Source organism: Nicotiana tabacum, chromosome 13 (genome assembly GCF_000715075.1).
Source record: "Nicotiana tabacum cultivar K326 chromosome 13, ASM71507v2, whole genome shotgun sequence".
NCBI classification, from domain to species: domain Eukaryota; kingdom Viridiplantae; phylum Streptophyta; class Magnoliopsida; order Solanales; family Solanaceae; genus Nicotiana; species Nicotiana tabacum.
In genome coordinates this window covers 114,330,801-114,345,075 of record NC_134092.1, presented here as the reverse complement: position 1 = coordinate 114,345,075, position 14,275 = coordinate 114,330,801, and positions in this window count along the sequence as shown.

The following is a 14,275-nucleotide window of genomic DNA, read 5'->3' as shown; positions in this document are numbered from 1 at the left end:
CTTTAGCAACTTACGTATTTTTCTGAGACCCATGAATAGCAGATATAATAATAGGACATATGGGGAATTAAGAGCATAGGCACCCCTAGTATTTCTATGAATAGAGTCATTTATGAAAGTTGTACGTTTGCTCGTTTCGTTTGTATCATATGGATCATGCCAAAAAGAAAGAATAGATAGCCTTAACATACCTCAAGTCGTCAATGCAACTCAACAACAAGCTTACGACATCTAGCGCGCCAACCCTATAACAAAGAAATACGTGTACAACTTAGATGGCGGTGGTATATCACGTATCTCAAATGATAACTCGATTCTAAAATAAAACGGGCCGAATTTCCCCTGATTTCACTGATCCCTCAAGCCTACTATAGTCGTGATACAAACATAATACAATCAACAACTCAAAAACAACCCAACTACAATTCGGGACCTTTAATACAACAAAACCCCCAAATATACCATAACATACCCAATCAATAAGTTATCAATTAACCTTAAATTGCAACAACGAGCAAGCAGCCTACTACCCTACCACATGTGGCGTTTCTCCATGCCCTTCATCCTTCCAAACCCCATAAATCAGCAGCACAATAAGCCAACACGAGTATACTACAAAACAGTCCACTAAAAGTGAAATAAATCGAACTCACGGCTTCCGATCACCGTCCCGTGAGTTCTAACTATTAGGAAAAGAATTTATCAACCTTAATTTATATTTAAACACTTAAATACATAAATTAGGTATTTTATTAACTATTAAATACATTCCAAAACTCAAACTACAAAGAAAAAGAGAGGTGACATAGCGATACTTACGTCGTAGGGATCGTTCTAATGTTATCGCTTCTCGATTTCGTACCCGGGATTTTATTATTCTTTGAAACACTATTAGAGAGCTCAAGGACAGGTTCTATGGTGTTCTATGGTCGGGTTCTATGTAAAAATGAATATAGAGACGAGTTATGACAGATATATCAACTTTTGAAAAGTCAAAGAGGTGCTAGCTTGGCACCCTCTCATTCGCCCATCTTCCGACGCTTATATCTTTTTATTCGGATGTCGTATGAATGAACGGTTAAGAGCATTGGATACTAAATTCCAAGGCCTTCAATTTTGTATATAATATATCCCAAAAATATCTCATATATCCCATGAAATATATTTCTCAAAAAGCTCTGTTACAAGGCAAATCTTTAGTCGGTTTTTCCGCAACTTAAATTCAATTTTTTCCAAACTTTATATTTTCTATCCAAACATCATATATAATCATATTATGACTTTAAAATCATTTAAATCATGATTAACAAGTCTCATATTCATTATATGTCACCTTGGGACGCACAGGGTGTAATAATCTTTCCCCTTAGAAACATTCGTCCTCGAATGTTAAACCCGCAGAGATCTATAGAAATTTTTGGCAGAGTCTCCTCTATAACGGTACTACTATCAACTTGTCAGACAGAAAACCCAACAACACAAAGCCACACAAGTCCACAATCATCAATAACACCAATGGCCTCACATGTCCAATGACATTAACTAACATAAGAATCAAGTACCATATACGTACCTAAAGGTTGTGATGTGTCAGTCCGATCCTCCTCTGGAAGCAAAAACAAGTGAGGATACCTAGACTTCATGTCTTCTTCAGCTTCTCAAGTCATCTCCTCCACATTCTTGTTCCTCCAAAGTAGTTTAACTGAAGTTATGTCCTTAGTTCTCAATCTCCAAACTTGTCTATCTAGTACAACAATGAGAGCTTCCTCATATGATAGCTGCTTTGTGACCTGAACATCGTCAACTGGAACGACTCTAGAAGGATCTCCAATACACTTGCGGAGCATAGACACATGAAAGATTGGATGTACAGACTCCAATTTGGAAGGCAAGTCTAACTCATATGCTACTTGGCCTATTCTGCATATAATCTTATAAGGTCCAATGTACTGAAGGCTAAGCTTTCCTTTCTTACTGAATCTAATAACGCCTTTCATCAGTGATACCTTTAGGAATAACTATTCGTTTACCTGAAACTCTAAGTCTCGTCGTCGATTATCTACATAGGACTTCTGATGACTCTGAGCTGCTAATAGCCTTTCCCTTATAAGCTTAATCTTCTCAACTGCTTGCTGTATCAATTCTGGTCCTACTAATGTAGTTTCCCCAATCTCGAACCACCATATAGGCGACCTACACTTCCCTCCCTAAAGAGCTTCGTATGGAGCCATCTGAATGCTGGAATGATAACTATTATTATATGCGAACTCAATAAGTGGAAGATGATCATCCCAGCTACCCCTGAAGTCCATCACACAAGCCCGTAGCATATCCTCCAGTGTTTGAATAGTACGTTCAGCCTGATAGTCTGTCTGGGGAAGAAATGTTGTACAAATACTTACCTGAGTTCCCAATCCTTTTTGGAAGGACCTCCAGAAATTAGCTGTAAACTAAGCACCTCTATCTGAAATAATAGATATAGGGACACCATGAAGTCGTACTATCTCCCTAATGTAAAGCCTTGCATAATCCTCTGCTGAATATGTAGTCCTGACAGGCAGAAAATGGGCTGATTTTATAAGTCTATCGACAATAACCCATATAGAATCGAACTTACGTTGGGTGCGAGGTAATACTATGATGAAATCCATATTAATCACTTCCCATTTCCAAGTCGGAATCTCTATAGCCTACAATAATCCACCGGGTTTCTGATGCTCAATCTTAACTTGCTGACAATTAGGGCACTGAGCAACAAACTCTGCTATATCTTTCTTCATTCCGTCCCACCAGTATATTCCCCTGATATCATGATACATCTTTGTCGCTCCTGGATGAATAGAATAACGTGAATAGTGAACTTGTCCCATAACCTGCTGGCGCAACCTCGCCACATCAGGAACACATAATCGACCTCGATATCTGAGGACTCCATCTCCTATAATCTCAAATGGTGTCTTCTCCTTTTGAGGGGTTGCATATCTGTAGTGAGCTAGCACAAAATCTTCATACTGGCGTTCCTTCACTTCAGTTGCTAGAGAGGATGTTGCTGTGTCCTGAATAGTAACTCCGGTATCACCTGAGTCCAGTAATCAAACTCCAAGACTAGCTAGCTGATGAATCTCATGGGCTATCCCACACTTCTCTGGCTATAAATATGACAGGCTACCCATAGATCTATGGCTGAGGGCGTCGGCTACTATATTCACCTTCCCTATATGGTATAAAATATCAACGTCATAGTCTTTCAGTAGCTCCAACCATCTCTTTTGGTGTAAATTCAATTCCTTTTGCTTGAAGATATATTGAAGGCTCTTATGATCCGTATAGATATCAACATGAATGCCATACAAATAGTGCCTGATGTTTTAACTTCAATACCACACAAGAGGGGGGGAGGGGTGATTTGTATGGTGTCCAATTTTTCGTGTGCACATATTATGGTAGGACATGGTTCTTCTATGTGTTCCTTATACTACTGTTGTGGAATAATAAATTCAGAAATTAAAGAACACAAGTATTTTATGTGGAAAACACCTGACTCAAAAGGTGAAAAAAACCACGACCTACTTCCCAGTAGGATTTTCGCAAACTCTCCACTAAATCACTGAGCCAAAAATTGCATTTACAAAACACTTTTGTAAACCTAGGATTAACTCTAATCCCGTTGTGGCAACCAGCCTCTAACTGTTGTGACAACTTTAAGTTAACTCTAACTTGAATACTCTGAGTACCTATCACAATTGCCTCTAGATAAAGCTGAAAGGTACAATATGAAAATACCTACTACAATTGAACTAGAATAAAAGACAGACACTTGGAACCGGTTCTTCTATCTGGTTCATGTAGATTCAGGTTCGCACGCTTGAATCACACACGAACTGTTTGCAAAATGCCTTGCTATTTTGCTCTCAATTCACATTTAACTTCTGTTTTTGTGCGTCCACTGTAGAATGAGAACATCTTGTGATTTATAGAGTTAGTAGAGTAGAAAATAACTAGAGTTCTAATGCTACTCTTCCTTGGTGGAAGATTTCTAGTTAATCTCAACTCCTAACTCCTTCCTTATCTTGAATAATGTTCTCGTTGAGTAAGGAGTTCTTCTCCTTATTAATTATGCAATCTTTTCGATCAGGAGATATCTATTATTATGCCAGATTTCATTTATCGCCTGCATGTGCATCTCACGTGCTTTGAATCTGCCCGTGTCTATGCCTACCAGTGATGGACCTGGTTCATCCCTAAGTTCCTTTGTCAATCTTCAAAACTATTCTTTACTTGGGCCAACAAATTCCCCCTTTTTGATGATGACAAACTCTGTGCTTTCATAAGCTTAGGCCCTGTTTCAACTTAGCTCAACATCAACACAATGTTAGAAACATTTTTCCTTTTTATCACTTATCATCAAGGACCAGGTTCATTAGGTTATAAACATCACTGTTTAAAGTGTAAAGCACAACATTTTCCCCCCTTTTGGCATCATCGAAAAGTTGCATAAAAATGTGAGATAACCAGATTTTAAAACTTACTCATGGCCACTGGGGCTACTTCAAATGCAATCATGGATTAATCATCATAGATCAAGCTAAGAATTTTAACCATCAAAGAAATATAAACAAACAGTTAGAGCAAAAACAGTGAATTTCATTGACGATTGATAAGATTTTACCACAAAGCATAAGAAGAAATAAAAATACTGAAAACATGAGCAAACAAAAAAAAACATCCCAAACTAGGTCACTAGTTGATCTACACTAGGCTAGGATACTTAAGGCTGGGAAGAACTGGGTGCTTGGTTTTTGGTTTGGAGGAGTTTCAACATATCCTGAAGAATGCCATCATTCTTCTCCTTTTCTCTTGCCAGCTCAGTTCTGAGAGCATCTCTCTCAGTTTCCACCTCAGCCAACCTTTTCTTCAGCCTCTTATCTCATCATCCTTAGCCCCACTTTTTTGCACCAAGGCTCGCACCTTGCTATTCACTGGTACCTTCTTAGATGAACCGGGCTATTTAGGAGTGACATGGACTTCATAGTCACAAGCAGGCAACGTATTTGCCCCCAAATGATCCTTGCTTGTACCAATCTCCCTTTATTCTTTGGATTATAACTTTCAGTCACTCTCTTCAGTAGGTCTGTGAAGGTTTCCTGTTTAGATGAAATAGGTTCATCTATATTTTTCCCAAGTTGAACCAGCCCTTCAGCGGCTTCGCCATACCCACTTCCCCCTGTTTTATTTACACTCTCCTCTACTCCAGCAGATTTTTCTCCCCAAACAACCATTGTACCTGTGTCTTTGGTTAAACTCACAGGAGTGGGTGAAGAATCAACCACTCTTTTACCCTTTTCCCTCACAGCACTTCGAACACCCTTGCTCTCTTTTTCTTTTTCTTTTTTATTTTTACCACCAATTCCTCCAGACTCTATAGTTTCAACACCTGCTTTAGACCCTACTAGTACAAACCTATTCTCCAAATTTGTTCTCTCCCCGCAACAACCTTGCAATCAAGCATCTTTACTCTTTTCTTAGAGGTTGGGGTGGTGGAAGGGATGATAGTGGGTGTGGAAGTCTAATCAAACTGAATTTCAGTTTTGAAAAGACTTTGGAGTGTATCCCTAGAATCTAGGTACTTCAATTTAGTTGGGACTCTTTTGAACAGAACTAATTCACTTGTAACGGATAAGTCCAAAAGGAGTTTGGAATTAAGTAGGACTCTGCTCATGATCCAAATGTTATTATTTCAAATTATGCAGAGTGTAGAAAACATACCGTGTTATCTTGATGAACCAGGTTCTTCACTGAGAATACTCTTGTGTAAGTCTAAATTTGCCAAAATAGAGAAAAAATCATTGGAGATTAATGAGTCATTTTAACACATAACACAAAAGTATACTATTGAAAGTATGAGACTGAGCAAAAATTAATCTAATTATGTACACAATTTTTAGATTTTCTAACCAATTTTTTTTTCCGTTGTGTACTCTGAACTGGTCTATTTGCTTGTCAGTAGCACAAAATTCCACAGTGATCAACCCCTTTTCATAGTTATCCCTAAAAAAGTGATGCCTAACATCTATATGCTTAGTTCTCTTGTGATGAACCGGGTTCTTGGTCATACTAATTGCACTAGTGTTATCACAAAAAATGGGGATACAACCAACATCAATTCCAAAGTCCATTAATTATTGTTTGATCCATAACAATTGAGCACAACATGAAGCAGCAGCAACATACTCAGCTTCAGCAGTAGATAAGGCCACTGAATTTTGCTTTTTGGTGGCCTAAGACACAAGACATGAGCCAAGAAAGTGTGCCATACCTGAGGTGCTCTTTCTATCCACAAGAAAACCTGCATAATCAGCATTAGCATATCCCACAAAATTGAAATTACTACCTTTTGGATACCAAAGACAAAAATCAGTGGTGCCTTTTAGATATCTCAAAATTCTCTTAACAACAGTCAAGTGAGACTCCTTTGGATTTGCCTGAAATCTTGTACAAAGGCCTACACTGAAAACAATGTCAGGTCTACTAGCAGTGAGATACAACAATGAGCCAATCATTCCCCCATACAACTTTTGATCAACAGATAAACCAGGTTTATCTATATCCAACTTTGTAGCTGTTGCAATAGGAGTGTCAATTTCTTTGGAATCTTCCATTTTAAACCTTTTAAGCAATTCTTTTACATACTTCTGCTGATGGAATCATAGTTCCATTTGAATTCTGTTTAATTTGTAAGCCTAAAAAGAAATTAAGCTCACCCATCATGCTCATTTCAAATTCACCCCCATTAGTTTAGCAAACTCTTTACTTAACTTATCAGTAGTTGCTCAAAAGATTATATCATCAACATATATCTGAACTACCAAGAGATCTTTACCTTTTTCTTTCAAGAAAAAAGTATTGTCAATTTTACCTCTCTTGTAGTCATGCTCAAGAAAAAACTTTGATAATCTTTCATACCATGCTCTTGGTGCCTGCTTAAGCACATAAAGTGCTTTGTCAAGTTTGTACACATGATCAGGACTCTCCTTGCTTTCAAACCCTGGAGGTTGCTTGACAAATACTTCTTCCTTTAGATAGTCATTGAGGAAGGCACTCTTGACATCTATCTGGTGAAGGGTGAATTTCATGTAAGCAGCAAAGGCTATGAGGAGTCTTATTGCTTCCAACCTTGCAACTGAAGCAAAGGTTTCATCATAGTCTATGCCCTCCTCTTGGCTATATCCTTGAACTACCAATCTTGCTTTGTTCCTTGTAACTGTTCCATCTTTATCAAGTTTGTTTCTAAAGACCCATTTTGTGTCAATTACTGATCTGTCCAAGGTTCTTGGTACCAGATGCCAAACTTGACTCTTTCAAATTGGTTGAGTTCATATTGCATTGCATTTACCCAGTCTGTATCCTGCAAAGCCTCAACAATATTTTTAGCTTCATTAAGAGATAAGAAAGTATCAAAAGCACAAAGATTCTTTAATGAAGATCTGGTTTTGATTCCAGAGGTTGGATCAGTAATTATGTTCTCAATGGGATGAGAACTTTGATACTTGTAAGGTTTTACAACCAACTGGTTTCCCCTTGATGTTCCTTCAATTTTTTGTTGTTGTGGAAAAAGTTCATGGAAAGGTTCCATTGAGGTTTGGGGATCATTTCCTCTTAGTTTTGTTCCCCCTGTCATATTGCTTTGGGTGGAAGAACCTGTTCCATCACATGTTCCTTCTTCCAGTGTAGCTTTAGTTTGGGCTGCAGTTTCATTTAAGTTTCTTACCAGCCCAATTGCTTCATCATCATGTTCTTGTCTCTGAGAAAGAATGTTAGTTTTATCAAAAACCACATGAACACTTTCTTAAACACATATAGTTCTTTGGTTATAGACTTTATAAGCTTTGCTATGTGAAGAATATCCCAAGAATACTCCCTTATCACTTCCGGGATCAAACTTACCTAGGGAGTCCTTACCATTGTTGTGCACAAAGCACTTGCATCCAAATGCCCTAATATGGGATATGTTTGGTTTTCTCCCTTTAAGTAACTCATAGGGAGTCTTCTATACTAGAAGTCTTGTCATGCACCTATTTATGATATAGCATGCAGTATTTACAGCTTCTGCCCAGAAGCTATGGGGCAGCTTACGAGAAAGAAGCATAGTCCTAGCCATATCTTCAAGAGTCATACTCTTTCTTTCAACTACTCCTTTTTGTTGTGGAGTTCTAGGGGCATAAAAATTATGATCTATGCCATTCACATCATAAAATTCAGCAAATTTAGCATTTTCAAATTCAGTACCATGATCAGATCTAATTGATGCAAGTTGATTACCTAGTTGTTTCTGAGTTTTTCTACCAAAAGAAGTGAACATGTCAAATGCTTCATCTTTAGATATTAAAAACAATGTCCAAGTAAACCTAGAGTAATCATCAACAAGCACCATCACATATCTTTTACCACCTCTGCTTAATGTTCTCATTGGACCACAGAGATCCATGTGGACCAGTTCTATCATCCTGGCAGTACTTACCACTTTCTTGTATTTAAAATGGGATCTTACCTGCTTTCCCCTTGCACAAGCCTCACAAACTTTGTCTTCCTTGAACTTGATGTTAGGCAGTCCTATCACCAAGTTCTTGGAGACTAATTTGTTGAGTTGACTCAGACTTGCATATCCAAGTCTCTTGTGCCAAATGAGGGGTTCATTTTCCAACATGTCCAAGTCTCTTGTGCCAAAGGAGGGGATCATTGTCCAACACGCTTAAGCAAGTGAGTTCATTTTCTGACACTATGGACAGATCTACAATATACATAGTGTTCACTCTTTTTCCCTGCAAAACAATCTTATCAGTGATAAGATTAATCACAAAGCATTTATTAGAGGTGAATGCTACCAAGTTACCTCTATCACACAGTTGTGATACACTAATTAGACTGTATTTTAAGTCGTCTATCAAATAGACATTCTCAATCGAGTGAGAGTCAGTCTTACCTACCTTGCCAACCCCAATGATCTCACCTTTCTTCCCATTTCCAAAGGAGACATTACCTCCTTTGAGGTCTTCAAGTGAAAGGAACTGTTCCTTGCTTCCTGTCATGTGCTTTGAGAAGCCACTATCCATGTACCATATTTGGCTGCTCCCCTTCACTTGGACCTGCAAAAGGAAATCAGGAGTTTAGTCTTAGGAACCCAAACCAGTTTAGGTCCCTTTCTATAGGCAAAAGGATGAATCAAATTCTTTTTAGCCCAGCCTGACAGCCTATTTTTCCCTTGAACAAACTTTTTATTATTTTGACTAGCCTTTTCTTTTGCAGTGCATTCACTTTTATAGTGACCAGTCTTACCACATTGTGTGCAAATTTTGTTCTCAGGAAGTGTGAGATACTTGCTTTTGAGATCCCATTTAGGTGGCAGATTCCCAAAGCCAATTCCTCTTCTATTTCTACTGTGATGTTCCTGTAGCCATGACAGTGCATCAGAGGACCTGTTCCATTTACAAGTTCTGTCTAGTTCATGCTTGACCTTGCCTAGATCCTTTGTCAAAATTCTTACCTGCTCATCCTTCTTATACAACTCATCTTTTGGTTTACCTACATTTTCTTTTAGAGTGAGTTGTGTGCAATCAGATGTCTTCTTACTTGTTCCTAGTTTCAGTTTTAGGTTTTCATATCTAAGTTCTAGGACATTTGATTCAAATGCATGAACCTGGTTCTTTAGTGCAGTATTTTCACTTACAGTCTCACTAACTCTAAGTTCCAGATTCTTACACTTTACTTTTAAAATCACACATTCCTTAGACAACTGTTTCTTTTCATTGTTTATATCCTCAGATTCATCAATGAAATCTAGAAGTAACTCAGATAGCCTTTCTTTAGACAAAAACTTAATCTTGTCTTTTAGATGGATTATACTTATTTTAGATTCCTCATTGGATTCTCCAATTGCCATAAGTGCTTATTCATCATCATCATCATTTGAGTCCTCATCTGAGCTTTCTCCCCAAGCAGCAACCATAGCCTTTGTTAATCCTTTGTTCTTCTTGGGATGAACCTGTTCCTTCTTTCTGTTTCTTCGTTCAACTCTTTCCTTCTTCCATTTAATTTCCCATCGAGGGTAGTTTTGATGTGGTAATCAGTCTTCCCACACTTGTAGGAGCCCTCAGTGGTCTATTTTTCAGGAACCCTTGGTTCGTTGTAGCCTTCACTTCTTGAAGAACCCTTTCCTCTCATTAGGTACTTCTTGAAGTCCTTTGTGATCATAGCCATTTCATCATCTTCTAGATCAGAACCTTCAGTGATTCTGAGTGCCAGGCTCCTTTCCTTCTTGGGTACATCCATCTTCATGGTTTGCCTTCTAAGTTCATAAGCAGTGATATTTCCAATTAGCTCATCCAACCTAAGAGTGGCAATGTTCTTTGATTCCTGAATGACAGTGATTTTGCTCTCCCAAGTAACTGGCAGAACTCTTGTCAAAATCTTCTCAACTCTGTCTTCTTTAGAAATAATCCTTCCAAGAGACTTAATTTCATTTGTTAGTGTGGTGAACCTTGTATACATCGCTTGGATGGTTTCTCCTTCCTTCATAGTAAAATTCTCATATTGAGAATATAGTAACGTTCCTCTGGACCTCTTCACCTGAGGTGTTCCTTCATGAGCTACTTGCAAAGTATCCCAAATTTCCTTAGCAATAGTACAACTTTGAATTCTACTGTACTCGTCTGGACCGAGTCCACAAACAAGCCATTTCTTGGCTTTAGCATTCTTCTCCCATTTTTTCAAGTCGTCAATAGTGCAGTCAGCTCTAGTTTTTGGCACCTCTTCTCCTTCGGCATTTATCTTCATGGTAGCCAATGGACATCTGTGACAATGTCCCATAGCTCATAGTCTTCTCCTATGATGTGGTCTCTCATTCTGTTTTTCCACCAGGAGTAGTATTGGCCGTTAAAGAGTGGTGGCCTAGCAGTGGATTGCCCTTCCCAGTTTCCAGGTGGTGCACTCATCTTGATCTTCTCCTAAGGTATTAGCCTCTTCAAGAATAACCTGCTCTGATACCAATTGATGTTTTAACTTCAATACCACACAAGAGGGGGGTGATTTGTGTGGTGTCCAATTTTTTGCGTGCACAGATTATGGAAGGACCTGATTCTTCTATGTGTTCCTTATACTACTGTTGCGGAATAATAAATATAGAAATTAAAGAACACAAGTATTTTACGTGAAAAACACCTGGCTCAAAAGGGGAAAAAAACCACGACCTACTTCCTAGTAGGATTTTTCCAAACTCTCCACTAAATCACTGAGCCAAAAACTACAGTTACAAAACACTTTTGTAAACCTAGGATTAACTCTAATACTGTTGTGGCAACCAGCCTCTAACTGCTATGACAACTTCAAGTTAACTCTAACTTGAATACTCTGAGTACCTATTACAACTACCTCTAGATAAAGCTAAAAGGTATAATATGAAAACACCTACTACAGTTGAACTAGAATAAAAGATAGACACTTGGAACTGGTTCTTCTATCTGGTTCATGTAGCTTCAGGTTCGCACACTTGAATCACACACGAACTGTTTGCCAAATGCCTTACTATTTTGCTCTTAATTCACGTTTAACTTCTGTTTTTGTATGTCCACTGTAGAATGAGAACATCCTGCAATTTATAGAGTTAGTAGACTAGAAAATAACTAGAGTTCTAATGCTACTCTTCCTTGGTGGAAGAGTTCTAGTTAATCTCAACTCCTAACTCCTTCCTTATCTTGGATAATGTTCTCGTTGAGTAAGGAGTCCTTCTCCTTATTAATTATGCAATCTTTTCGATCAGGAGATATCTATTATTATGCCAAATTTCGTTTATCTCATGTATGTGCATCTCACATGCTTTGAATCTGCCTGTGTCTATGCCTACCAGTGATGGACCTGGTTCATCCCTGAGTTCCTTTATCAATCTTCAAAACTATTCTTTACTTGGGCCAACAGTGCCTCCACATCATTAGTGCATGAATCACCGTGGCTAACTCTAAATCATGGGTCGGGTAATTCTTCTCATGGTTTCATAGTTGTCTAGAAGCATAAGCGACAGCCTTACCATGCTGCATCACTACACAACCCAATCCAACGCCCGAAGCGTCACAATAGATAGCATAACCATCGATTCCTTCTGGAAGTGCCAGAACCGGTGTTGAAGTCAATCTGTCTTTCAATGCCTGGAAACTCCACTCACAAGTATCAGTCCACTGAAACTTGGTTGCCTTCTGAGTCAACTTTGTCAATGGTGCTAAAAGAGAAGAAAAGCCCTCTACAAATCTCCTGTAATAACCTGCCAAACCCAAGAAGCTACGAACCTCCGCCGGTGTCGTGGGTCTAGGCCAAGTCTTCACTACCTCAATCTTCTGTGTATCAACCCGAATACCCTCACCTGAAATAATATGTCCAAGGAAAGCTACATAATTCAACCAGAATTCACATTTGGAGAATTTTGCGTACAACTTACTTTCTTGTAGATTTGTGAGCACAGTACGCAAATGATTTGCATGCTCAGTCTCTGAATGAGAAAAAACCAAATATCATCTATAAATACAATCACGAACAGATCTAGAAAGGTTTTGAACACACGGTTCATCAAGTCCATGAATACTGCTGGGGCATTGGTCAAACTGAACGACATAACATGAAACTCAGTGCCCGTATCTGGTCCTGAATGCTGTCTTTGGAATATCCCTCTCTAACACTTACCTAATGGTACCCTGACCTCAAGTCTATCTTTGAGAAATACCTGGCACCCTACAATTGATCAAATAAATCATCAATCCTCGAGAGCGGGTACTTATTCTTGATCGTTGCCTTATTTAACTATCTGCAATCAATACACATCCGCAAGGAACCATCTTTCTTTCTCACAAATAATACAGGTGCTCCCCACGGTAATGCACTGGGTCTGATAAAGCCTTTTTCAAGCAAATCCCTCAATTGTTCTTTCAACTCTCTCAGCTCTGCAGGTGTCATTCTATAAGGAGGAATAGATATCGGTTGAGTATCTAGTAATATGTCAATAGCAAACTCAATCTCCCTCTCTAGCGGAAGGCCTGGAAGCTCATCGGGAAAAACATCGGGAAACTCATTAACCACCGGGATAGATTGAAGAGTCGGTGACTCTGCTTTCACATCCTGTACCCGAACTAAGTAATAAATATAGCCCTTTCTGATCATCTTCCTTGCCTTGTGATAGGAAATAAACCTACCTCTTGGCGATGCAGTATTACCTTTCCACTCTCGAATTGGCTCCCCTGGAAACTGGAACCAAACCATCTTTGATCTACAATCAATGTTAGCATAACAAGAAGCCAACCAATCCATACCCATTATAACATCAAATTCCACCATATCTAACTCAATCAGGTCTGCTATTGTAGAAAAACTATGAACTACTACTATACAGTCTTTATATACCCGTCTAGCTATCACCAAATCTCCAAACAGGTGTAGATACCTCAAAAGGTTCAATCAACTCAGGTTCTATCCCAAACTTACTAGCAACCAACGGAGTGACGTACGATAAGGTGGAGACTGATAATATACCTGTAACAACATCAGGTGATGACTCATGATCCTATCGACCCACTAAGGCATAGATACGGTTCTAAGGACCGCTCGAGATAGATGCTCCACTTTTGCCTCTACCACGACCAGCTGGTGCCTGTGAACCTTGCCCAGAGGGGCGTACTGATGATGACGAACTGGCTACAGATCTCGCTAGCTGAACTATACCTGCACCACCTCTCTTCGGACAATCTCTCATAATGTGGCCTGGATAACCACAGGTATAACAAACACCCAACCCTACAAGGCACTACCCGACATGCTTCTTACCACACTGAGCACATCGTGGAAAGGGTGGCCTCATCTGACTTGACTCACCCCTATACTGAGAACTAGAAGCCCTGGAACTCTGACTCGGCCTTGAATATGTGGAACGATCAAATCTCCTACCGGCAAACTGAGGGGGTGCACTAGCCGATGGTTAGGCTGGATACATCAGGTACTATTGTCTCTGACCATCTCAAAACTCACCAGAAGGACCTGAAAGTCTCGTTCTCTTACTCTGGCCCCTATCATGCTCATGATCGGCCCTCTGCTTCTGCTTATGCTCCTCTACACCCTGAGTGTATGCCCGAATACAAGAAATATCAATGCTTGGATGAAGTGAGACCGACATACAGTCATTAAACAGGTGCGGCTCCAACCCCATCATGAACCGGTGAACCCGATCCTCCATCTTAGCTATAAT